Here is a 27,734-nt window from a genome sequence, read left to right on the forward strand (position 1 = left end):
GGATAACACCCAGACCCCTGCTGCATTACAAATTAAATCAGCAGACCAAATTTCATCATCGGGTCAGCCTACCTGGCCTTGAATGAGTGTTACATATCAAGATGTCAACTTTATGGGAACTTATCTCAGAAGCTAAGTGCTACCTGTACCTTACATGGGTGGATGAAGGCAGTAGTCCTTTCTTCACACTTAACTGATTGCACAGCTGCATACCAAAACACCCTCTTTTCCTCCACTCTGCTCTCCTGACCATCTTTTCTGCTAAACAGTGTCCCTAGTGAAGAAACTGAAGATTCACATGCCAACAATACAGCAGGATCTGATAACAAGACAATAATCAGAAACCCACATGAAAGATCATTTTACTATAAATACAGCTTCAAATGAGATAAATATACAAATACCAAATAAATTTTATTAAGAGAAAGCATGCAAATATGAGTTCTATTTATAGTCAAAGAAATTTTATTGTCCTAATAATATATTCATGAGGTGAAAGTGAAGACCAGCTGAACGTGACCTAAGTACTTAACTTCAACTCAGAGCTGTGTAATTAACTATGTTAATTATGGCCACGCTAAAACAAGGTTAGGCACAGCTGGAGATAGAAAGTATGTTCTAGTAATTGAGAGATTACCCACCAATAAAAGACAAACAAATAATCCCTGACAAGTTGCATTGCAGGTTTCAATTTTCAGTGGGTATGTTTTATTTTCCTTCTGTGCAGCTAATCCCTCTGTAGTTTTGGATTTTGAGACAAAGGCATTGTACCTTGAGAAGAAGTGCTGAACAGCTTTACTTCAAATACTGCTGTTTCTCTGCCACCATGCTTTTTGTTTGTTCCCATGATCTGAAGCATGCTAGTTCATTCTCAAAACAGCGTAAGAGGATGGAAAGTTAAGTTGGGTCAACATTTCTCTTTTCAAAATATGCTTGCATTTTATTTGTCACAGGAAACTCAGGAAGTGTATGCTGTTTCCTTCAAAAAAATAGGAAAGGGTAAGTAGTATGATCATCAGTATTCTGGAGAAAATATTTTGGAGTAGTTTTCTCTCCATCTGTCTTAAGAGAGAAGCTTAACAATTGCAGCAGCTAATGCGCCAGTAAGACATGGCAAATAAAACGCCAGGATTTGGGACATAAATGCTTGAATAAACGTTTCTCACTACTGCAGCTCTGGTGGTGGGCCCTTTTCTGAAACAGTATTCATGATGATCTCCATCTGCTTGGGGCAACAGCATATTCAAAGACAAGGGTAGTAAGCATGAGTCATTAACTAAATTGCTCTTGTGTATATGTACACTGAACACCCACGGGCCAAATAACACAGAAAGAGCCAGCCTATCACTTGTTTTAATTCAGTGAAACATAACAACAGAAAGATTTGCAGGGTGGGAATATCTCATTGTGAAAATCAAGTTTTAAAGAACAGGTGACAAATGGCTATACATGAAATCGAAGGTAATAAATACAGGTTTTAGCTTTTAGAACTAGATACTGAATTATCTGTAACACAGCATACCCACCTTTCCAAAAAGAGTGTAGTAATCCACCAGAGCTACCTTGAGTCCTGTCTTCTGAAATGCACTTTCTATTCTATGATCATAAAATTGTAACATCATAGATTAGTTTGAGTTGGAAAGAACCTTTGAAGTTCATCTAGTCCAATCTTCTCTGCAGTAAGTAGGGACATCTTCAACTAGATCAGGTTTCCCAGAGCCGCTTCCAATCTGACCCTGAATGTTTCCAGTGATAGGGCATCTACCACCTCCCTGGCCAACCTGTTCAGGTGTTTCACTATCCTCAGCATAAAAAAATATCTTCCTTATATCTAGTCTGAAACTACACTCTTTTAGTTTAAAACAATTAACTCTTGCACTACAACTACAGTACCTACTAACACATCTGACTCCATCTTTCTTATAAACTCCCTTTACATCCTTGAAGACTGACACAAGATCTCCCTGGAGACTCGTTTTGTTACCATCTTTCTATTCCTGCTACTGAATCTCAGAGAGAGGTATCCATTTTTCAGAATGCAAATGTCTGACACATACTCTGATTGATTGGTTGATGTTGCCTACAAACATCTTGGGACCTTTAAGATGTCTTTTATGTCAGCTAATAAGTCATTTGCAAAGAGCAGCAGTGAGTGCTCTGCCACACACCTGTGACTGGGACTTTGGCCCAGCCTATGCACACGCAGGAGGGCAAAGCAAGGAAGAGCAGGAAGGCATGCACCCTGATGGAAGCAGCAAGGCACCATCCTTATCCAGAGCTCCTTTTGCAGTATAGCTCACCAGAAGGGTCCCACTGAGAGATGGTCCAAGAAGACAAACCAGGTGGCTTGGCAGCGGGCTGCAATCCTGCTGCTATCAGGAGGATCATGAGCCAGGGGTCATGTACAAGACACAAACTGCCATAGAGGCAGCACATCTCCAGACCCTTTCCAGATAAAAAGACTATGCACAACAGCTATAACTTGAAACATGGGATATGTCTCGGCTCCCAAAACAGGAGAAGGACAATAAAATTCACATAAGAGCATCACAGTGCAGATGCTCTGAAATGCCCATGAACAAGCAGCATATATAATGAATTCATGAGCATGTTACTGACTCCAACACTTGCAGTGCTTATTCATCTGCAGAAATGTCCCATAGCAGGATAAGATGATTAGGAGGAGTTATTGCTTTTCTCTTTGTTTACATGAAAAGCTGGTATTGTCAGGGCTAAACTTAGTATGATTCTCCAGACACTAAAATGTCTTAGCTATCCTCTCCATAAAGCAACTGAGACTGAAAATCTATGAGTAACAGCAAGAAAACAGCACTGCACAAGGATGGTTCTGGGCAATAATCTTGAAGTAGACTGAAATTGAACTGGAAATAAATATGGTGAAGGAACAGAGTGAGACCTGCCTGAGCTGAAAAGACTGAAGGATTGAAGTTGTTTAGCTTAGCAAAGCAAAGACTGGAGAGGGTATGTTTACTATCTGTAAATTGACAGGGACTAAACATCAAGGGAAGAACAAAATCATTTGGGGTAAAGCAGAGTGTTGGCACAAGAAGTGACTCAAATTGGTTTTGAATATATTTATACTGGCTTTTTGAAGTTTTTCTAAAAATTGTGTAAAGCTTATTTAAAAGGTGAAAGGAGTATAAAATCCAAAGGTACTTTTATGCTTAGATTCAAGAAAGGTCTCAAAGTATCAAGGTTGCTTAAGATTACAAGAGACCAAGACAAGAAGGGCAAAGGCACTGTCTTGATTTTACATTTCTTGTCAGGTTTCTCTGTAAGCCATTATTCAGCAGTAAGCAGTCAGACTGCACAGTTTGTCAAAGTTCCTCCTTACTTATGGCTACTTAATGTATGCAGATGTGTAAATGCAATAAGCAGAAGTCAGTGTGATGGATATAGAAGTCAGTGATGGTCAGAAAGCCAGTGACCAAGAGCACAGATATTAATTCCATAAATGCCCTAATTTAAATTCTTAAAAGTTATCCATCCACAAGGCTGGTTGTGCTCTTTCCTTTTTAGGCAGTGCATTTCAACATTTTACTCCTTTTAGGAGTACATCACCTAAATAATGAAGACTACTGTGATTAGTGATAGTAACATGGGTTCACTGAAGGCAAATTATGTCTGACAAATTTGGTAGCCTTCTACAATGAGTTTACTGCAGTGGTAGATGAGAAAGAGCAACAGATGCCATCTACCTGAACTTGTGCAAAGTATTTGACGCTATCCTGTATAACATCCTTGTCTCTAAACTAGAGACACATGTATTTTCAGATGGAACAGTTGCTGGATAAGAAATTGTCTGGATAGTCTCACTTCAAGAGATGCAGTCAACAGCTCAAGTGGAGACCAATGGCAACTGCTGCTCCTCAGAGGTCAGTGCTGGGACTATCACTGTCTAAAATCTCTGTCAGTGACACAGACAGTAGGATTGAGGGCACCCTCAGCAAGTTTGTCATTGACACTTTCAGCAGTCTGGAGGGAAGGGATGCCATCCAGAGGGAACTGGACAGGCTGGAGAGGTGGGGCTGTGAGAATCTCATGAAGTTCAATAAGGCCAAATACAAAATCCTACACCTGGGTTGGGGCAATCTCAAGAACAAGTTGGGTGGAGAATGGATCATGAAGAGGAGGACTAGAGGCTGATTGTGGTGAGAGGCTGGAGGCAAATCATGTCCTAGGCTGCATCAAAGAGACCATTGCCAGGAGTTGAGGGAGGTGATTCTTGCCATCTTCTCAGCTCTTGTGAGACCCCGTCTGGAATTCTGCATCCAGCTCTAGGGCCCCCCTACATTAAAGAGATGTTGACCCTCTGGAATGAGTTGAGGAGAGACATGAAGCTGACAGCTGTAGCACCTCTACTATGATGACAGACTAAGAGAATTTGAGCTGTTTAGCTGGAGAAGAGAAGGCTTTGGAGAGACCTTGCAAAAGCCTCTCAGTACCAAAGGGAGCTACAAGAGAGATGGAGAGGGACTTCTCACAAGGGCAGGCAGAGACAGGATGAGGATGAATGGTCTTAAGCTGAAGAAGGGTAGATTTTGATTAGATATGAGAAAGAAAGTCTTCACTGTGAAGGTGTTAATGCACTGGCACAGGTTTCCCAGAGAAGCTGTGGATGCCTCATCCCTGGAATTGTTGGAAGAAGCTATGAACAACCTGGTCTAGTGGAAGGCACCCATGGCAGATGCACTGAAACTAGATGACATATAAGGTCCATTTCAACCCAAGTAATTCTATGATTTTATTATCTAGTTGATTAAAATTGCAGACATGCTCTAAAAGCCAGTAAAAATAATAATTTCAATAGGTAGGTAGGTCCTATTGAAGTCCTAAGGAAACCAATGTACAAGTATTTGAGCTTGTGATCTTATGAAAAGAAAAAGATGCTTGGAAGAGTTACAAGTAAAAGTGGAAGAGAAGATCACATAATCAGCTAAGAGATGGAGAAAGGAAATGTGTCTTAAAATTTGCTTTTTAAACAGAGCAAATACTCAAAGAGAACCTTCAGCCACTAACATTTGCACAAGACCAGCCAGAAAAGTCTGGTTTGCAATGAGATAGGTGAGTTGCAAATGTCAAATAGTGTATTACAACAAAAACTCTCCTGCCAGGCAGAAGAGCTCAGTAGTGGCTCAGCAGCAGCCCTTCAACGCTCTCTCCAAATAAATGCTAGCAAGATTCAGCTCTCCACTATACACAGAACAAAGGACCTAGCTATGAAGCATATCAGATCTAGTGCATCCTCAAAAGAAGATATTATGTTCCACTCTGGATGATTTATGTAAGAGTGCCTGACCCAATTTCAAGTCCACACTTGCTTGGGAAGACATGCAAAAGAAAAGAGACTTTCTGCAGCACATTCCCAACCAATGCTGTTCAAATGGATATCCCACTGCTTGGGCCAGGCAGTCCAGATCATATTTTGGATATGCAGGCCACAGCACTCCTTTCTATGCTTTTGTGTACTGATGACAGCATACACAGGTCAGGGCAGCCTGAAGATCTCTCTGTTATTTTTAACAGACCTTTAACTGGAACCAGTGTGGCTTTCTCTGAATAAATGGTGACATGAAAGAAGAATATGCTTTGCTTTAGCATCACCCAGATTAGGCTTGTAGGCAGGAAAAATATTGCTCTGCTGCAAAGCTTTAGCAGCAGAGCTGCCTAGAAATTGGCATGCATCTAACGTGTGCTCTAACACACACCCAGAGAGGTCTGTTCTGGTTCTGTCACCCAGACTGAAAACTATTTCTGCACCTGCAAGGCAATCTTCTGCTATGGGATGAGATCAGTATACAGTCAGGATCCAACAGCAGTTCTAGCATGCAGTCCCGCTCTGTTACTCAGACCCATTCTCTACATTTCTCTCATTCTATGGATAGAGTTCAGCAGAGGCCACCTTCACTCTACAGAGAAAAAAGAGCTGGGAGAAGAACAGGAAGTGAAAGAATCCTGTTCCACAACTGGTGACATAAAAATTAATGTTTCTTAGCCAGTCACCATAAAAATAGACATTATCTAGTGCACCATAAGCAAATTTGCTAATACCAATGCTGAGTCTTGCATTTGACATGCCTGAGGGAATGGATGTCTTACAGAGGGAGGACCTCTCTCCCAGAGCAGTGTGAGCAGCTTCTGCTGCCCTGCTCTAGTGAGACCCCAGCAGGAGTACAGTAACCAGCTGCCAGGTCCCCAGTACAGGAAAGTCATGGAGCTGCTGGAGCAGGTCCCAGAAGAGGGCCACAAAAATGCTGAAGCACCTGTCTTATGAACAAAGACTGAGAGAGTTGGAATTTTTCAGATTGGAGAAGGGAAGGGCACAGGGAGGCGTTATTGTAGCCTTCAGTGTATTGTACCTACAATGAGCTTACAAGATGGAGTCAGACTTTTTAGTAAGGCCTGCAGAGAAAGGAAAAAGAGGTCCAAAGAGCAGATAGATTCAGACTAGATATAAGGACAGAATTTTTACAATGAGAGTGACTGGAAAGCTGCCCAGTGGAAAAGGACCTGGGGGTGGTGATCAACAGTGGCTGAACATGAGCCATGGAGTGCCCAGGTGGCCAAGAAGACAAATGGCACCCTGGCCTGTATCAGCAACTGTGTGGCTGATCAGCAGGACAAGGGCAGTGATCATCCCTCTGTGCTTGGCAGTGGTAAGGCCACTCCTCCAGTTCTGTGTCCAGTTCTGCACCTCCTCACTACAAGAAGGACATTGAGGGGCCGGAGCGTGTCCAGAGAAGGGCAACAAAGCTGGAGAAAGGCAGGATTCAACTTCTTCTGACAGGCAACCAGTGACAGGATGAGAGGACACAGCCTCAAGCTGCACCAGGGGAGGTTCAGGCTGGACATCAAGAAGAATTTCTTCATAGAAAGAGTTAGCAAGCATTGGAATGGTCTTCCCAGGAAGGTGGTGAAACTAGCATCCCTGGAGATGCTCAAGAAACAACTGGACATAGCACTTAGTGCTCTGGCGTAGTTGACAAGGTGGTGATCAACTAAAAGCTGGACTCATTGACTTTATAGGTCTAATAATAACAGCTAAATAAATAAATAATTACTAAATAATTCAGTGATTCTCTAAACACTGGAACGGGTTACCCAGAGAGGTGGTAGATGCTCCATCCCTGGAAATATTAAAGGTCAGGGTGGTCTGGGCTCTGAGCAACCTGATCCAGTTGAAGATGTCCCTGATCATCACAGGGGTTTGCACTGAATGACCTTTAAAAATCGCTTTCAACCCAAATCACTCTATGATTCTATGATCATAAATGAGAATAATTTTGCAAAATGAAAATACTAACCTCCTTGCTAAAACAGATAGGTTGTTGGTGCTACTTAGAGATAAGGGAACAAAGGTTATATCAACTGGCTAGTATAAAACGCTGCCTGCAATAAGAGTGCTTAAATAATAATAATAAAAATAATAATAAGGGAGCTTAAGTTAATAATATATAAAATATATAATATTATATATAAATATAATATTTTCCAAGTTTTCAAAACTTCCCTAGTTTAAAATATTAGTGGCCTCTCAGAAGGTGCCTTTCACTTAGGCAGGCAGGCAGGCCCTGAAATTATTTTGATGTTAATGCATTAATATGTAACCAAAGTCTTCATGATCAAAATTAGATAATCACACCTTCAAGCACCTTCTCTTTTAGGTGCTATCTGGTTCATCATCTTTGCTCTTACTTTGAGGGCAAATAACTCTATGCATCACCTTCATTTTTGTGGCAGGCCACAAATGGCATGGCACTTCAGAAAGGGGTGGACCTGTATCCTGTATATGATTAGGTAATATTTTCTCTCATGTATGTCTTGAAACTATGAGGCATTGAAGAGTTTTCATTCAAGTTTCAACAGCATGATGAGAAAGTAGCTTCAAGCAGATGCCCATGCCGTTTTCTCCAGAAGGCTGTTCAAGGCCAGCCTCATCCATATATTTAGGGAATGAGGCAACTCACAGCATGTGTTATACTTTCTAAGATAAGCCATGTCTTTATGGCAACCCAGATTTTCTCAGATCCCTTTGGATTATTAATGATTACAAATTGCTGAGGTGAAAGTCCTCAGAAGAGTTTGCACAGAAGCTATCTTTTTCTTTCACTAACTCATTAAATGTGACAAACAACATGATCTCCAGAATAGGCTGATTTCCAGATTGAGAGGAAACTGTCCTTTTTTGTTAGCTGTATCATTAACCAGGCTCTAATTTCTAAGAAGATCACTCCTAGTCTTGATTTCTTGAGGGTCTTTTTCCAGCTATCTAACCAGAAGCTGTCTAACTTTGGAAGCCATGACCGTAGCAGCATTCAGTCCAGTTACAAGAAACAGGCAGAGCTGTAAAAACAGAAACCCATTCCTGCCATGTGTGAGGTTACACAGTAAAAACTCACACGGAGCACTGTTTCTTCCCATTCTTCTCAAAGTGCACAACTGCCAGCAAGTCTGAGGCACACACACATGGCCTTTCAACAATGTGCTAGAACTATTATCTCATTTTGGTCTCATAAAAACTACACTTTTGTGTATATTAGAGACAGCTGAAGGAATCAGATCAGCATTTTCTACCTGAAGTATAAATTGCTTCTGCAGGCTTGATTTGATTTGTGACTGTTCCACACTGTAATAGAGCATCAACTAATTTTTTCTTTTTAAAAATGCCTGTTTTGGGCCGAAGCATCCTCCTTTTGCTGTCTCACCAAGGTAAATATAGAAGTGCTGGAAATGGAATACTACTTTTTTAGTAAATGCTGAAGAAAAAAACATCAACCGAATTACATACAACACCTCTAGATCAAGGGAACAGGACCCCAGTTTAAGGATCATAGATTGCTCATTTTGCATATATATGCAAGTTTGCCACTAAGTTTCACCCGTGATCCTCCTACATTTAAAGAACATTAAGCCTACAAAGTCAAGCACTTAGAGGCAAAGTAACAAAAGAATAAAGTATGCCTATTAGCTTTAATTTAGCCCACTCACATGTGTGAACAACCCTTAATCCTAGTGAAGTGGCTGTATTTTCAAGGCAGATAGCAAAAACTTTAGACAATTTCAAAAGGAAACCAGAAGACTTTTCAGTCTATATAGCCTTACAGAAAAAACAGATTTCATTCTTCATTTTTCTACTTTTGATAGAACTGTTTTCCCTTAATCCTTAAATAGATACTCAAATATTTTCACAGGTTCTGGAAAGGCTATGATTCATATTCAGCAGTGCAAAGAATATCATGGTGTAACAGGCTCAGGTTCAAAAAGTTCAAGCAGGTACTGAATGCTGAGAAATTAGTCTTCCTATAAGTGCTGAGTGATACCAGCATCAATAAAGCAGTCAGGGAAAGAAGTATGAGCTTTGTGGAAAAGTTTGACAATTCCAATAAATTATGATAATAATAAATGTTGCTTTCAAAGGTAAGTATTCCCAGTCCTTTCTTCTTTGAGACATTTTGCTGGAATGCTGCTTGTGAGAAGTATAAAAAATAAAGCATTAATATTCTTCAAAGGGAGATTAAAAATTAATTCAGCTATTAAGCAATATGTACCTCCCAGGCAGAATTTATGTAAGTGACATTCTGAGCTTCAAAACATGGGAGGATATTATAATTAATATGTAACTCTTTAAATGTATACAGTGAAAAATTAAGAATCTTGCATAAAATTCAGAAGACAAGATAGCATCTTCTGCTCCTAATTCTGTCTTCATGGACAGTTAAATGAGTTTTCCCTCATTTCCAACAGCTTTTCCTCACTACTTAAACTACAAATTTTGTACTGGCAGATACTGTGTATCTTTAAAGACCTAATTGAAAGAGAATGAAATCTTGTTTGGGAGATGCAGAGGCAGTATGGTGAACATGGATGAAAACTGTGAATAAAAATAGTGCCATCAGTGGGATGTTCTATGTCACCTACACTTGAACTTCTAGATTCTGCTTAGGAACTGTTTCATCACCGTGAAGCAGAAAACATACAAAACGGAGGCATCCAAATAATAGATTCATAGAATGGTTTGAGTTGTAAAGAGCCCTCAAGGTCATCTGGTTCCAATCCCCCTACCATGGGCTGGCAAACTTTGCACTAGACCAGGTGGCATAAAGGCCTGTTCAACTGGCCTTAAACACTTCCAGGGGTGAGTCATATACAGCTCCTCTGGGCAACCTGCGCCAGTGCATCACCACTGTCACAGTAATGAATTTCCTCCTGATAGCTAATCTAAATGTACCTTCCTTCAGCTTAAGGCTGTTCTCCCTTGATCTATCAGTACATGACCTTCTAAAGCATCCCTCTCCAGCTCTCTTTGCCCACTCTGCACACTGGAAGGCTCCTGTAAAGTCTCCCTTGGCCTTCTCTAGGCAGACTATGGGAAATAAGGAGAGCCTTAGAGAGTAAGAACTTTTTTCACCTTTGTTAAATCCCATTCACTTCTGCTCACTTTTGTTAACCAAAGCACTCTGGGAAGGGCTCAGCTATGGTTGGGATCACCGAAGAATGGGTTGATAGTTGCCTCGTGCATGAGGCAGTGCTTGGCTGGGGAGATATGTGGACACCACACATTCAGAGAGCTGACTGGGTAAAGGGACACATGAACAGTGACACTGCAGTGTCAGGCAGACAATGCATGCTTGTTTCAGTTAATTTTAGAGTATAGAAAGCTCAGTTTGTTATAATAAACAATCTTCTTCAGAGCAAGCAAGGAGGTCCATGTGTCTTTGTTCCCCATTGCTATGGCAGAACAGCTGCAACTCTGTCAGTCTTCTCCCACTGGAGATGTAATCCATCCTTCTGATCTTCATGGCCTCTGGACTCGCTCCAACAGGGACACATCCTTCTTATGTTGATGACCCCAGAGCCGGATGCAGGGTTCCAGGTGGGGTCTCACCAAAGCGGAGCAGAGGGACAGAATCCCCTCCCTGGCCCTGCTGCCCACACATTTGCCTTGCAGACTGCAAGTGCACATTTGCTGCCTAGACCACACTGCTTGGTGTTGGTGGCAAACTTGCTAAGGGTGCCTTGATCCCACTGTCCATGTCATGTCCCACTGTCATCTTGACAAAGATGTTAAACAGCAGTGGTCCAAGTATGAACTTGTATTATTTGGACAAGCAAACACACAAAAAGTCTGCATTGTTTTCTAACTGTGTTTCAAAAGGCCACTACACTAAGAGATTATAGAAAACAGCTCAATTTTAGAAGCTGAAGTAGGAAGTGAACTAAAAAAGAAATTATACCTATCCTTTCTTTTTCTTACTTGCAGTGGCACCAGAGAGTTATGACTAGGATCTATGGAGACTGTGGAAATGAAAAAATATTATTATCCTGCACAGTTCCCAAGAAAGGACACTGCATTACTACAGACTTCTAAAGTATTCCCTTTTTTTTCAGTGTGTGTTCAGGTCCCCTTACACAGGAAACAGCCTCTGAGTATGAACCACCAGTTATCACTAATGTCAGTGCCTTCCCCACAGCAGCACAACACCTACTTTACATTTCTACAAGGAATTGCCAGTGACACAGCTGCAAGAGGGTGTCAGGGGCATCACTGTCTCCCCAAGGTGATGAGGAGGACAGTTCTGAGGCTACACAAGCTTGACTCCTGCTATCTCTGAGAGCTACTTCTTCCCATATTAGCCTCAGTGCACACAGAAGACACCCCAGCAAAGCTGCCAAATGGTATGACTGGGAAATAACACACCATTTGTGAGGAAGCAGTGTGTACTCAGACAGCTTTGGTCGGTGCCCAGGTATGATGTATAAGAGCAGGGCTCGTCCTTGCAGGGTGCTAACTGCCCCACTCATCTAGGCACTTGCTGCCAGTGGCATAAATGTCAGCCAGCCTCATTATCTGTGTCTTCATATAAAACGTGTGGCACAAGAAAACGACGAGCTGTGTGTCTCTCACTCCCCTCCCTTTTAACCAATTTCTGCCTTTGCCTGGCTAAGCAAACCAATCCAGGACAACAGATTTTCTGGTGTAATAGGCTGCTGCTATACTTGTCTTTCAAAAAAGTAATAACTACCACTACTGCTGCTGCCACCAGTAATGAAAAGATGAGCCTGCATGGCTACTTTGTCATTATAGCATGCACACTTCTAGATTTCCCCTATGTTCTTCAACAGCAGAATAATGGGGAAAAATAGATATCTTTATCGACACACAGAAGTTGTCCCTTTCCAGAATTCTGCTTCACAGATAAAGAAGAGACTTCTGTGTTTGCAGCAATATTAAAAGATGCTCTTGCAGGCATCTTTGCATTCCCATGATAGAGTCAAAAATACCTCAGCTTGCAGTTCATTCTCTAACAAGCAGCTGGCCCCAATGAACTTTGAACATACAGGAGTGTGCTGTATGCATAAAGGACATTCCTTAGCAAAGCAAGGTTGGGTTTTGGTTTTTTTTCTCATGAAACAGTAAGTCTCTGGTTGATTAAAAAATAAAGAATTTTGGCTATTAACTTGTGGTGTTACACTGTATGCTATTCTTCCAAACAGATCTGAAAAAAAAGTGGCATCATCTTATTACTCTTCACTAGGTGACCTGTTTATCACTATCAATTTTGTTTCTGGTGCCTTCTGAGGGGAACTACTGCAGTTAGAGCTAGCATTCAATCAAAATATAGATCTGAGCCTCTTCAGTTTCTAAAATGGATAAAATCTAGATGCAAATTATGGGCCCAGGCTCACTATTTGCAAAAAAAATACCAGTGCTTCTGCTATCAGTATTTGACAAAAATTAAAGCCAGCCTGTATTTCATCAAAATGTTCAAATTCAGTAGGGTTTTGAGTCCTCATATAAACTTGGTATTAACTTCCACACTATCAGGAAAAATAAGTTCAGTTTCAAATACTCTCACAGTTCAGGTCAAGCACATCTGGCCATGGTATGCATGAGAAATTTCACCATTTTTTGTGCTAAAAGATACCCAGGTGAGAAGCAGAGACAGAATGCACACAGAGTGATGGGTAATTTCATCCTCATTATTCACTAACTCAGGGACTGTATCTTGAAATTAGAAATCATGAGGAAATTGCTTTTGGTGACCTCTACAAACATCAGGTCAGTGTCAGTCTGTACAGGATGCATACATATGCCCTTGTCTCTTCTATGCCCCCCCTAACATTATAACCCTGAATATTGGAAAACAGTGCAGGGTGCCACAGGATTTGCTTGTTCAAAGCTGATGCTCTACTTTTTCTTGCAAATTTGCCTTGTGCAGGACTTCTTTTTGCCATTGCCCTGCACAGGGCAGTATCACAGGACAATTCTGGTAAGGAGACTTGCTGGCATTTCTGCAAATAAACTGGATGCATTTCTCTCATGCATTTCTATCATTTCCCTAGATTTTGCCTAATTTGGGAAAGAGGTTTTCATGCTGTAATCATAAAGCCTGAGCCCTTGCCTTCTAAAGTATGACACATATCCTTCATATTACTCTGAGATCACCACACCGAAATTATATGCAAACTAAATATGCATCTCTGGAAGATGATGGAGAAAATACTCTTTAAGATGCAAATTCTTTGCCAACAGGAGCACTCAGAAATGTCTGTAGCTTACAGAAATCAAAAGAATCTTGGTCAGCCTGCAGGTGTTTTGGACTGAACCATACAGAAAAGCCACTGTTTCTCAGCCAAACCTATTTGGCATTCCCTCCCCCTATCATGGCAGATAACTCTTTTAGTTTTTCTTTCACCAAAATTAAGATATCAAGTTGTTTTGCTCATGCTGGTACATCAAAATACTCGTGCTTACACTTAGCTCCAGGTAAATTGGGCCAGTAGGATTAGTCCAAGGAACACCCTTAATGTGGACAACTCAAACACAAACTCATTCCTCCTGACCTTCATGAATTTCTTACTGTGAGGGTGACTGACATGTGTCGTCCAGGAAGGTTGCAGGGTCTCCGTTCCTGAAGATATTTAAAAGCTTACTGGACATGTTCTGGGCAACCAGCTCTAGGTGGTCTTGCTTGAAATGGGAGATTGGATCCAATGACCTTCAGATGTCCCTTCCAACCTCAGCCATTCTGTGATTCTGGCGCCTGGCTGTGCTAGCACATTGATCTTGTTCACTGACAGAATGTCTTTTGTTTGACTAGCGTGACCTTGGGCCTGTCTGCACATCTCAGTGGAGAAAGTACTTTTTTTTGCCATTGTAAACCATTTCCAGCTGCAAACAGAGTGTCCCCATAAATAGATTTCTTTAAAGCATCTGCTTGACACAGCACAACTAATCAACTCTTATGAAAGAAGGTGCAGAAAAATCAAGATTAAGCAAAGATAAGGATGTAATTACTCTTTTTCAGGGTGTCTTCTTATCCTGCTTCCCATCTGCTGTCAAGAAAAGAACGAGTGAGGGATGACTGCAGGGAATAAGTGTTCTTGCCAGTGAATGCTAAAGCAGTAATGCTAGGCTGTGCAACAGCAGGAGCTTCCTATACATGCAGTAGTTCCCTATCACTCATCTTACTGTAAGACATGACACTTTGCTTTTTTTCCCCTTTCTAAAGGACTCGGCTGTGGTGGACACAAATACTAAATAAAAATTGAAAAGTGGGTGAGACCTACCCTCCTTGCAGGAAGCTCATTATGTGTAACCAAGGGCAGGAGAGACCGTCTATCTGCTTCCCACTCTCCAGCAGACCAAATATAACCCTGCCTTTGGAGACAGTGGTTGGAGCTGTCATGAAGAACCCTCTCCAGTCCTCAGAGGCGCAATTCTACCAATCCCAGTTCCTTGTGTCCAGCTAGGACCATGGATCTGACCCTGTCTATCTACCTGTCTTCCTCAAAGTTCACAAAGCACAAGGAGGGACTACTAGGAATGAGAGATGCTTTAGAAAGAGTCAGATCAAAGTCCTGTCCTGGCACAGTTACCTGGGACTCACCGTCCAGTTGTTACTTTATGTACAATTTGTGTCCCTGGTAACAATTAGAGGCACTTCTTGGTCCTCTATGAAGACACAATGGGGAAAGACAAGCTCTTCCTAGGCATCCCCACTGAGCTCTTCATTCAGTCATCAGCTGTCATCAACTTGTCATCACACTTTTTCCTTAGCTGAAGGTGCAGAGGCAAGCTTATTTTAAATACTCCGTGCATGTATCACTCCATTCCACTGCTCTCTCTAGCAGAAACTGCCAAATAGCAACAATGGGTTTTGTTTCCTTCGCTTGGAACTTCACTCAGACAGCCTTCCTGCTCAGTACAAAGTCCAGTCCATCAGTGTCATCTCCACTCAGTAATCTGGAGCTTTGAGAAGCAGCAGGCTACATTTAAAAATGAGAAACAGGTTAGAGTAGCAATCAGTCAGAACTGAGCTTTGGAGCTTCCAGGAAAATACCTGGACAGTGACACTTCATCAATTGTAGAGAAAAGCTATTAATCCAACTTTGACCTTATGGCAGGAACAGTGGGTAGGTGTCTAGCATTTATGTTACTATCCAAAGAGGTCTGGGAGGGAAAATATATTTCAAATCGGAGTCACCTACCTTTCATGTGATTATTTGGAGTAAAGCAAGGCTCCTTTCCACTTAGGACCCTACTGAACTTGGGAAACAACAGCCTGTCATCACGGGGCTGCTTGTGTGATAACTTCTCCACTTTGCACTTCAGAAACAGCAGGCAGCAATTACCTCCACTCTTTGTTTATTGTCAGTTTAATTTCTCTTGTCTACTGAAGACTTCTGTGGCAGAAAAATGCTGAGCCTACAGGAGCTGCAGAAAAAAACCAGCCCTAGCAGGTGAGGAACATGTGAATTTATCTGGTGTGTTTCCTAGTTTGGTCACAAGCTCCCAAACTCTGTGTAGGAAACATCCTGCCAGGCTGAAAGACTGAGAAGGTGCAGATAAAAGAGATCCCTTTTGGTCTTGAGTCTTTCACTCAGATTAAATGGAATTACTTCAAAAACTCCTCACTTCCCTTTTAGGGTGGCCTTCCCTGAATACTGGATTGATTGATTGATTGATTGATTGGTTTACTGCTGCTAATACTCACAGGCAGTGAATTTCAAAGTCTTGCATATATTTCCTTGAAACAGAGTCCAAATAAATTTCCATAGATATATTTGACTTTGCAGATTGATGAAAACTGATTTTCAGGGGCTGGGATGTAATGCCTTCACTACAGTGTAAATGTGACACATCTGACCCAGACTTTCACACTGGAAATGCTAATATATATTGCCATTGTTGGGACAAAAGCTATGCTTGTGAAGCAGGCTAATGAGAAAAAACAATTGTCAGCCATGGGAAATAGCAGAAACTAGGTGATGGCAAAGCAGTCAAAGCAGTGTCTTGCACAAAACATCTTCAGCTACAGTGTCAAAGTGTTACCTAGTAAACATGCAGTATTTGAAACTCAGATGGGCTCACTTTCTTTCAATTAGCAGCTAGAGTCATTACTGCAAGTGTGAGAAATATAAACAAAAGAAAACAAGAGGATGAATTCACTTAAATACGTGCTCCCTGTGAATTATTTATTTGGTTCAAAAAATAGCCACAGTTTTTGCTGCACAAGGGGAAATTTCAAAGTCATTCCACAAAAGCTGCTTTCTAATTCCTCGATGAAGATGGAGCATGCGGTGAGAGGGTAAAAAGCAGAGCCAGTAGACTGCTTAAGATACTTCAGGTGAAATGCTGAGTTGAGCAAATTTTTCCATTAGCATCAGAGACATCGTTCCCCTTCCAGTTCAGCAGCGATCAAAGCTGTCTAATAAACAACTGGTGTTCAGGTATTGTAGGCAAACATGTCAATTTTTGTACGTGTCTTTCCAAAGCCAAGGCTGATATCTTCACACAGCTGCCTGTGCATATGTACCCTCTGTGTGATGCTAATGTGAGCTGCAAAAGGTACTTGTGTATTGGAGCCTGATCCTGCAGAGCACTGTGGTCTGACTCAACTGAGCATTTAAATGTCTGCTACATCTGTGCATCCAAGTTGCCAACATGGGGCAGGTATTTAGGTGTTTAATTGGACCACAGTGAGGAGAGAACTGCCTTGTAAAATAAGCTCTGACAGGCCAAATACTGTAACTGGCAGAGCAACATATTTGTGGTAACTTTGAAACAACTGGAGCAAAACTTTGAAGTGTCTTAGGTCAAGCAAACACAATGGAGTTTGGCTTGATTTTTATTAAGCAGAAACCAGGAATCATTCCAACAGACACTTGAGAGGATGTGCCAGAAACACATAGTAATGATAATATATGTGGTAAGGTTAAAGAATAAAATTAAATTTAAGCATGCTATTCAGCCTTCTCTTTTCAAAGATTAATCTCACATCCTAGTCTTCCAGATTATAGTTGATATAATCAGATTAGTATAAAAAGAATTGAGGTAGATGTTGTTGCTGTAAATGTTGTCATTATGATTCCAAACAATAAAGTGCTTTTTATAACCACAGACCATAGAGGGATGAAGAACTGTGCTGCAGAATCAGTTTAAGAACCCCAGTTTTTCTGCTTGCTTTGAATACAAAATATCAAAAAGCCACTTGAAAGTTAACATATGAAGGCTCACTGCTTAGGAGCAAAGGGATAGACAGACCCCACAGCTGGGCTCTATATCCAATGCATTTTTCACATGAGAAAAGCTTCAGTCAACTCACCACGCCATCTTACGTCATTATGCTTAATATTTTCTTTAAATCCTTTAGTCCTACAGTAATTGACTAGAATATTGCCTTGGTTTTGCACATCCTGGTTTTTGGTAGTGGGGGAGCCAGGGAGGTGGTTTCTTTGAGCAGCTGCCAGAAGCTTCCAGCCATGTCTGGCACAGCCAGTCCCTGATGGCTCTGAAGATGGACATGCCTCTAGCCAAAGCTGGACCAATTAGAGATGTTAGTAATGCCTCTGTGATAACAGATTTAAGAAGAAACCAAAACAAAGGGACTCGCAGAATTTTCCCTCACCAAAGAACAGAAGGAGGTGAGAACATGTGAGACACCACGGTCAGTGGAGAAGGAGGGGCAGGAGGAGCTCCAGGCACCAGAGCTGAGGTTCCCCTGCAGCCCCTGGTGCGGCCCATGGTGAAGCAGCTGTGCCCTGCAGCCCCTGGGGATCCACGGGGGATGCAGAGATCTACCCACAGCCCATGGGGAGGTGCCCATGCCAGAGCGGATGGATGCCTGGAGGAGGCTGTGATCTAGTGGGAAACCCACCAGAGAGAGGGCCCTGCTTCCAGCATGGAGCAGCCTGTCCTTGGGGGACTGCACCCTGTGGAAAAGTGACCTTCACCACAGCAGTTTTGGGAGGATTGTGTGCCTATGGGAGGGACTCACATTGCAACAGGTGCTGTAGACCTGCTGCTTGTGAGATTTGGAGCCATGCTGAAGAAGCTCATGGAGAATTGTCTCCCATGGGAAGGAACCCCATGGTCTCATAGGGGGAAGGACTTCTCTCCCTGTGCAGCAGAAGAAAACCTTGGGTGATGAGCTGACCAAACCTCCACACCCTGTCTTCCTTGCACTGTGGGTGTGAAGGAGGGAGCGGTTGATTTTGTTAGTAACAAACTCACTTTTTATCTCTAAGTTGAGCCTGTTTTGCCCTTGGAGTGTTTTCTCCCGGTCGTTATCTGAACTCACGAGCCCTTCGTTAATTTTTTCTGTCCCCTGTCCAGCTGTGGCAGGGGAGGGTGAGCGGGTGACTCTCGTGGGCACCTTGGCCAGTGTCAAACCACAACAAATATAAATCTGAAAACAGGATTGTGTTCTGCAGGTGTTTATTCCTTGCACTGCCTGCAGCCTTCATCTGCAGAAATAATGCCCTAGACTTAGCAAGAATTTCACCTTTCCATTCTGATTCTCTTTTTGTCATCTCTTAAACAAGAAATCAGTTTTGACATCTCTCTTACTGCAATTGCCACAAATTTTACTTTGCTTTAATGCAGCAGGTCTTATGTTTATGGGATCAAACTAGAAACTCAGCTTTTCTTGTAATGAAAATGTCTTTAAAACAGTCTAAGAAAGGTCAAAAGTAGAAGATAGTTTAAAAAATATATATATTTTTGTATTGAGTCAGAAAATTGTTTTTCTGAGAACCAGCTCAAAATCTTTGAAGATCTAAAGTAGAAAAAGGGAATTTTCCCAAGGAAGTTTATGAATACTGCCTTAACATGAAACCAAACATGAGGTGGTATTAGGCTTGCTGACCATCATACCTGCGTCAGGGACAAAATGAAACACGTCAGCAAGCAAGGTGGCAAAATCCCTGATCTGTTCATGTAGCTAATCCTGAAAAGAGAGCTAAACTGGGCCCTTCTGACATCTCCCTGCTTCTCATGTGTGCTCAGGGCTTGGACAGATGCTCAGATTTGGATGCAATAATTTAAAATTTTGCCATCAGTATGCATTTATCTTCTTTTCTGCAAGGATTAGTAAAAATTGTGTCTTTGTCCCAGAATGCTACTGTTAAGACTAGTGAAGCTAGTTTGTTTAGGTTCCTGTAAAATTCCTCCCCTGTGCTGCATCTTAACTATACAACATAATTGTCCCAAGGTTTGTGAAGTATTTTACAGTAATCGAACTCTGATGTGATAGAAAATGACTCCATACTCCGCAGATCTGTGTTATTCACAGCTTGCTGTTTGCAGTGTTGAAAGAGCAGTTTATTACTCCCAATTCACAATAAATCTTCTTTGGTCCTATAACAATCAACAGTATCATGCTATCAGAAGCAATTTTGACTCAAACTGTAACCACTTGTCTTCTCTATGTAGATATTTCTCATGTTTAGGACAGTCTTAAAACATGTGACAGGTTAAAAAAAGTTTTGCTTCCTCCTTATTGTATCCTTCAAAGGCTTTTCTGGAAAACACGGGGAGATTTGCTTGATAGAGAGCGTCTTTCATTAACTGATGCATCTCTGAGCTGTACCTTCAACACCAACCTATGAATTATAACCTGAATACAAGTGGCTCCAAACTGAACAAAAATGTTAACAAAGATGCCTGCAGGGATGTAGTAAATGCTTTAGTTTAAGATTTAGTTCTTGCTGTTCATAGTATTCTGATGCATTGTGACCCAATTTCAAATTACAGGAAATGTAAGGAATTAAACAAGATGGAATACTAGGTCATATTAATAGACAATATTAAGACAGTTACAGCATGGAAATTACATAAACTAGCAATGTGTTAGTCATCCATACGCATTTGCAGTGCAAAAAGTGCTACAGAAGATGCTGATGATGTTCAAAAACAAGGGAAGTGAGAGTCTGACAGTGTGGGTGTTTATCTGCTAGAGTTATTGGTGGTCAAAGGACATGGCATGGTCGAGGCAGGCCTGAGCTAGTAGCTCTGTTATTTACAAGTCATATCTTTTTTTTGCTAAATGCTATTAAGGCCTATAAGGCACAACATGTTTGTTGGACAAAGTTAAAGAATTCAGATTTAGAGAGCTGAAACAGTATCAGGAGAAAAGTAACACTGTCAGGAGAATAAAAACTCAAAAGACTTCTCCATATTGATTCTACAGGCTTTATTTCAAGACTGTAACAATGGTGTTAACTATTAACAAACCAAATCAAAGAGATGGAATTTGCAGGAAGTTTCTTTTCCATATCTCTGTTTCCTTCATTATTCTTCCATTCGGTAGGATGCCTTTGACTCATTCCCCTGAGTAGAACTAATCATCAAGACAAATGAAGCATGAGATTTCTTCCCAAAATATGATACCGGCTATCTATTGTTCCTTTAAGTGTGGGATTCCAACATTCCAGGTTTTCTCATCTATGTATCAGGAGTGTTCCTTGTTTTTTTCTTTATACCAGATCCTTACACTTATATCTTCAGTGGGAACACAAGCCATTTTGATTTAAAAGCCTCTGTCAAAAGTAATTAGACTTTTTTCTCTACATTAAGTTTAAGTTATATGAAATTATTACCCATTTAAGACTGCTGAAGGTGCTCATCCTTGGGTACCACAGCAAGTTTCACTAAAAAAACCAAGTCATTCAGCAAGAAGAACTGTCAGTATTAGTAGTTCAGTTTCTTCTTAAATACAAGAACACAATTCCCCAGGTGCTCTCCAGGACAACAAAGGAAAAAAGAACTGGTTGAGGTGTATCAAACCAAGAGAGCTGCTCTGGGGAGGTAAGAGAAGAGAGGCTGAGAGCAACTCACCAACAGCTATAAATTAGGAAGCCATTTCAGTATCACAAGGACACATTAATTCCTAGACTCCCCGATTCTCACAATTACACATGGATATTCCTTCTTGCAACTTTTCTGTCCTGGCAGCACCATGATATGTTGTTCAGCATGTAGTTAGAAGTCACCCTTGAAGCTGAGAGCAAGTTCACAAGCAGTGCATCCAGAGGCTAGTTCAGATTTTTTTCCCTGACAAGAAGATTTACATTAACATGTGCTCCTTACCATTACAGCCAAGCATTTCAGAAATAAAAATTAAAGTGATAGTCTTAGTTTTTCTCTTCTAAGTGATAGTAACTGACCTGTCCTGGAGGATAGGGGAAACCTATAGTACAGAGAAACACAATGGCAAATGTTGAGTCCCCAGTTTTTCCTAGGGTCTTCTCCTAGATACTCCATGTCTTGAACACTAACATTCTATTTCAAGTATTTGATGGGCAGTTTTTGTCATAACTTATTTGCTTAAGTTCTCCAGGGTGTTAAAGCACTGAGTTTACTGATATGCAGATAGAAAAAAATAAGTCTCTCTTTAGTTTCTTCTGATGACTCACACCAAAGTACCACTCTTCTTGACTGTGTTTAACTCCAAGAGGTCTATAAACCACCAAAGACCTTCAAAGTTCAAGAGAAAAGATACAAGGAATTTCAAGGGGAAGCTTGCACCTGGTCAAATTTTCTTGAAAAAGCTGTAGCTTCAAAGCACAGTAACAACTTCTCTTTTCTTAATTTTACTCTGGTACCCTCACCAACATCATCCCCCCCAAGTCCTCCATAATTCATTTGGTTTCAGAACAAATGACAAAAAAAGTATGACAACAACAACAGAACAATGGCAGGAGATAAATATCAGTAACCTTTACAGCTGTGGAGAAGGCAAAAGAGGACAATCTAGTCTTTATAGAGACATTCATTAAGGGTCTACAGAGAGCCATTATGTCATTCAAGTGTCATGGGAAGACATCTGAACAAAAGGTAAACACCCTGAAAAATTCAAAATGTTGAAACAAAATCAAGTGTTACAATCTCAACAAATATATGCTTTGAGCATTTCATAATGTCACTCCTTTTTCTTGAGGTCATAGCTAGATGAACCACAGAATATCTCGAGCTTAGAGGGGTCCATAATAAGTTCACCTCCCTGCTTCTTGCAAGGACTACCTAAAGCTAAATCATATGTCTAAAAGCAGCATTCAGACACTCCTTGAACTGTTCCAGGATTGGTTCTGTGACCACTTAGTTACCCTGGGAGCCTGTTCCAGTGATCAATCACCCTTTCAGTGAAGAAACTTCTCCACATCTTCAATCTGAACTTGCCTGACACAGCTCCATTATTTTTTTTTCCTACCACTGGTCACTAGACAGAAGAGAACAGCAATTTGCCTTCCATTGCTCCCCTTGAGTAGTAGCTTTAGACTGTGATGGAGTCACTCCACAGCCTTCTCTTCTTTAAGCTGAGGAAAGCAAGTGATTTCAACTTTTCCTCATATATTTTGCCCTTGAAATCTTTCACCATCTTATTGCTCTCCTCTGGACACACTCCAGTAGTTTGATGCCCTTCTTACATTGTGGTACCCAGAACTGCCCTCAGCACTGGAGGTGAGGCTGCCCCAGTGCAGAGGAGAGCAGGACAATCTCCTCCCTTGCCCAGCTGTGATGCTGTGCCTGATGCCCCCAGCATACAGCTGGCCCTCCTGGCTGCCAGGGCACTGCTGGCTCAACTTGTCATCAGCACAAGACCTTTATGCAGAGCTGCTTTGCAACCTCTTATCCTCCAGTTTGTACATACAACCAAGATTACTTAATTCCAGCTAGAGAATACAGCACTTGCTCTTACTAAATTTCATACAGTTGGTGATCACCCAGCCCTCTAGTCTATCCAAATCTCTGCATACAGCCACTCTAGCCTCAATGGAGTCTACAGCTGTTGTTAGTTTAGTATCATTGACAAATAAATGTACATTTGATTTCTGTGTTCTGAATATAAAAACATTAAAGAGCACTGGTCCTAGAATTGATTCGTGGGGAACAGCACTGGTGACTGGGCACCAGCCTGATGTAACCTCATGCAACTCTGAGCCAGTCCCATCAGAAAACTGTTCACTAAACATACTATGGTCTTGTCTAGCTGTGTGTTGATCATTACGTCCAGAAGGACATCGTGGGAGTCAGTATTTGAAGTTTTGCTTCCTGAGGTCAACCAGTTGCTTCCCTGGTGTGAACTCTTGCTGGCTATGACCAATGACTGTGTTGTTTCTTAAGGGTTTTCCAACTAATCCCAGAATAACCTTCTCCATAATTTTACCAGGCAGTGAATTGGGATTGACAGGCTGGTAATTACCAGGGTCTTCCTTCTTTCCCTTCTTGAAACTGGGAGATTTGCCAGCTTCCAGTCACTTGAAAGTGTGAGTCACTGGGACCTCTCCAGACTCCCATGTCACTTGAAAAGTAATGTAGAGAGGTCCTATAATGACATCAGTCAGCTTTTTTGGTACTCTGGGATGAATCCCATCGGGCCCCATAGATTTATGCACAGCCAGCTAGAGCAGCATGTCTTGAACAAGCTCAGGGTCAGCTGGAAGGTTATCACCCCCCCAGTCACAATCTTTCAACACAGGGCTTCAGGGTTCCCAGAGCCCATAATCAGTGTTGAAGACTGAGGCAAAGAAGGTATTAAAAATTTCTGCTGTGTGTATGTCCCTATTTGTGAGGAGACTGACCTCATCAAGCAACAGAGCAATGTTATCTCTGATCTTCCTTTTGTTGTTAAAATGTTTTTAAAAAAATTTTTAAAATGTTTTTAAAAGCCCTTTTGTTTGTCATTTACAAGGGTGTCCAGATTGTGTCCCCATGAATTTTCTCCCTAATGGTGAACAGACCAGATAGCCCCTAGGACCTGTTGCAGAGGTCTCAGGATACAAAATTCTTGTGGGAAAATCAGAGAGTGTAAAAAGTCCACTTTTAAATCCTCAAGTGATACCTTCCTTTAGTAGAAAGTTATTATATCATCTTTAGCCCATTGTACAAACAGTAGACTGAACCTCTCACAACTCAGGCTCTCAGTTGGGTTCATACCTCTTCACTGAAATCTCTCCTATTGTCTAATTTTCTAGTGTTCACACACACACACACTAGACATGTGCAAAATGAAACTTATATTTATGGGTAATAAGCCCCAAACCCAGTAGATTTTCAAAAGAATGTCCTTTTAGTTCCTGCACCAAAGAAGGCTCTAGTCTTTTCAGGTACTGTGATTTCTTTCCACAAACACTGTTCCCACATTGCTTCAAATCCTGCTCTTCTGGCATAAGCTCTACTCCCTGTTTGAAAAGCTATGACTTGAATCTAACTATATAAAATGTGCATTGTTTAATAGCATCTAACTTAACAATATTTCAAGGCCAGGCTGTACCAATAATTTCTTCTAGCCCTTAACAGTCTCCAACACTTTTACGGTTTCTTCTAGATGCCTATTTCAGAATACCACACCTATAAACAGCTACTGTCCAGCATCCTATTTCATGATGATTTCTAAAATACTTTGACTTCAAATATTCTGGTTGTAGGATGTAGGTAGTAAAGACTGAATGGGTACAAAAGTAAAAATCATACAGTTCACCTTTAAATCAAGCCAGATTTTCATAATTTCTAGTGTGATCTCTCTGTGCAAATTTCCTGGATACACAGTGGACATTTTCCTTTGAATCTGAAAATTAACCGTAAGAGACTTTTAGAAGTTCTCAGAGTAATGTAATCTCCTGTGTACCACTGTGGCTTAAGCTGACACTGATGATGCAAAGGTCCATGATTCAAATTTTATTGTAACAGTGTCAGACAGTATTGTGAAAATGCTCCCCCACCCCAAATTCACCCACCAGCATGTTCTTACAAGTAACAGTGCATGGAATTCCAACAAAAGTAAACACACACATATCTACCACCAAAGAAACTTAAAAAAAAAAAAGTCTTTGCTTGGGTGGATGAAGACAGACTGTTGACTTTTCGGGCCAATGAAGACTTCAGCTTACTGAAACAAAAGGCCTGTCTGATGTACACTTGAGGAAAGAAATGCCATATATTACACTAAGGCAGACACTATCCCCAAAGCAAAAAGAACAAGGCTATTTTACTCTCCTGGAGAAAAATAATAGATTTGTACGAGAACAACAGACTAGTCACACAATATATGAAAGGAAACTAGAATATATGCCAGGAAAGCAGATCTAAAATCACCTTGAAAACTGCAACCTTAAAAAAAACAAGCAAACACAAAATTTGCAATACTGATCTTGAGTTACAGATAACTTCTCCTATATGTTATCAAACATCTGCCTGCACAGCAGAGATTCTAGTCATCAAAAAACTATTTTTCTTCTGCATAAATAAAAGCTCTAAATCTTCTTCTTCTGCTTCTACACCTGTATGTCAGTGTTTCAGAAAATGTATAGTATTTAATAAAATTTTTATCATTTGCCAATGTTTTGCTAAATAACACAGGGAAGCTAAAGCGCTTTCTATGCCATCATCTACATAGTTCTCTCCAGAGTTACATGATTTGTGTTCACTCTGCTAGCCAGGCTACTAAACATTATGTAACATTCTGAATAATAAATTGCCACTTTGCAATGTATATTGAAAACAAAAAGTTCTTTCAAGCTTCAACGTTTTGCTAGTGAAAAAAAAAAAACCAAACATGAAAAAACTGAAATGTGCCTGTAAACATGGAAACATGATCTTTCCAGTTAAAGCCAGGAAAAAAAAAACCCAAAACTGAAAGGTAGAGGAGATACACAATATTTTAAAGTCCATCTGCTACTAAGCCATCACAGCAATTTGTTGAGAGAAAGTGTAAAGAGAGTAAACTTCAATGAAGAGTAAAAAAAAAGGTGGTTACAACTAGACCATGGTTGGGAAAGTCTTCTTAAGGTACAAAGTAATGCTTAAAAGTTAGATACTTTAGTATTAAAGGGATTTATTAAATCAATACCACAATACAGCAGTCAATATTTATTCTGTATTATTAAAGCAAACATTGAATTTCTTGAGAGATGCAGAAATAGCAAGTATCTCCAAGCAGAGGAAGTTTTGATGAAAAGTACAGGGTTTTTATCGTTATATTTTTTCTTTTATAAATGTCTACTACAAGTAACTATCTTATAATGTCAGTTTAAGAAACACTGGCAACTCTGAAGTATGAAATAAACTTCTTTTGCAGTAACAGTGAGAGTAAAATATGACAACAGATTCTTTTAGTTGACAGGTCTCCTGGGAAACTCATCTAGGAAAGGATGTGCAGTTAAGATAGGACTAGACCACAAATATAACTTTGCATTAGAATTTAAATCTCAAAGTCAGTGCATATAATCAGAAGCATTAGTAATCAAAACCACTGTAGCAAATCACGAGAAGGACAAAAGTATAAATTCTGACTGCACCTGTAAAGAGATTATACGTTATTCCATATCTGGACAATATTTGCAGAAGCAAGTAGAAAATTAGCCTCCTAGAACAGAAATTATATATGAAAAGATGTGAGAATTGAAAATTAAAAGCATGACCAGCTATAGTTAAAAACCTGGAGAAGGTTTAAATTTGATTAGCATTTGTAAATGGACTACCTCTATTTCCTTGGGTCCCTTCCTCTTCATCTTCTGATGATGTCTCTGAATACAAACCTAACTGAGTGTTTCTCTTGACCTTCATAACTTGTCAATAAAGTAAGACATTTTCACAGACAGAGCAGAACATCCCGTCCTGCCAAAAGAAAATCCCAAGTAAATTAGAGAATTGAAAATGTGGCTCCAAGCCAGAGACAAAATCCTTATTTACCACAATTGGACAAAAAATTCACTCCAGCTGAACAGAGATACTCAAGCACAGCATCTATCAAGCCACTGCATGCTTCTTCTACGCATTGGATACTCTTTTTAGTTTTATGTGTTTTCTGGTGTTGTTGAAAGTATATCCACAGCCACTGAAGGGTGGGGAGAAAGTTGTGTCTCCTACAAATTTCTCTATGACACAGCAGGTCTTGCTGAAGAAGACATAATGTCACAAGCCCAGTACCAGCTACTCACCAGAAACCTATGTGAATCACATGTGTGGTAGCAATAAATTACCTGAAAGTCAAGATATTCATAATAATTTTACAATGCCCACCCAGTGGGCCTGAAAACCACTCATGATTTTCATTATTTTAGCAATAAACCAATAGATTCTCAAAGATGAATCACTCACCCTCTTCCTCCTACAGCTTCTTAACAAGAAACTGGACAACCTAAAAAAGCTGAAATGCCCGAACATCCATACCCATTCAGCAGTCTTGAAGCTTCCAGCAAAAATGTTTAGAAAAGATAATTGGAAAAGCTACTATTTTCTTCTCCGTTTTGTGTTAAGGATGTATCTTTGTTCTCAAATGTTGATATTTTTGCTAAGATTTATACCTACTTAAATTCACCCCCAGAATCTTCTGAAATATGTATTTTACAGCTTGTATTATACCAGTGCCTAAATCTTCAGCAAATGATCCAATCACTTCTTGTATTACTTTTCTTATCTAACAGTGGTT

General features: G+C 40.6%; 1 protein-coding gene and 1 long non-coding RNA gene across 3 annotated transcripts in view; both read right to left on the reverse strand.

Moving 5' to 3' along the window:
• The window catches only part of NRG1 (neuregulin 1), a 448,500-nt gene that overhangs the window by 413,169 nt on the left and 7,597 nt on the right, over positions 1-27,734 (reverse strand). The window lies entirely within an intron of this gene.
• LOC111940904 (uncharacterized) lies at positions 792-14,902 on the reverse strand. Of its 2 annotated transcripts, XR_002869765.2 has the most exons (4): positions 14,593-14,902; positions 1,527-1,596; positions 1,167-1,222; positions 792-979 (listed from the first exon to the last, which is right to left on the reverse strand). It is a non-coding gene; the product is annotated as an uncharacterized LOC111940904 (long non-coding RNA). The 2 variants fall into 2 exon arrangements; XR_015280192.1 differs by lacking the exon at positions 792-979 and having other exon boundaries at positions 1,036-1,222.

This window comes from Cyanistes caeruleus, chromosome Z, assembly GCF_971803275.1.
Source record: "Cyanistes caeruleus chromosome Z, bCyaCae1.hap1.1, whole genome shotgun sequence".
Classification (NCBI taxonomy): Eukaryota; Metazoa; Chordata; class Aves; order Passeriformes; family Paridae; genus Cyanistes; species Cyanistes caeruleus.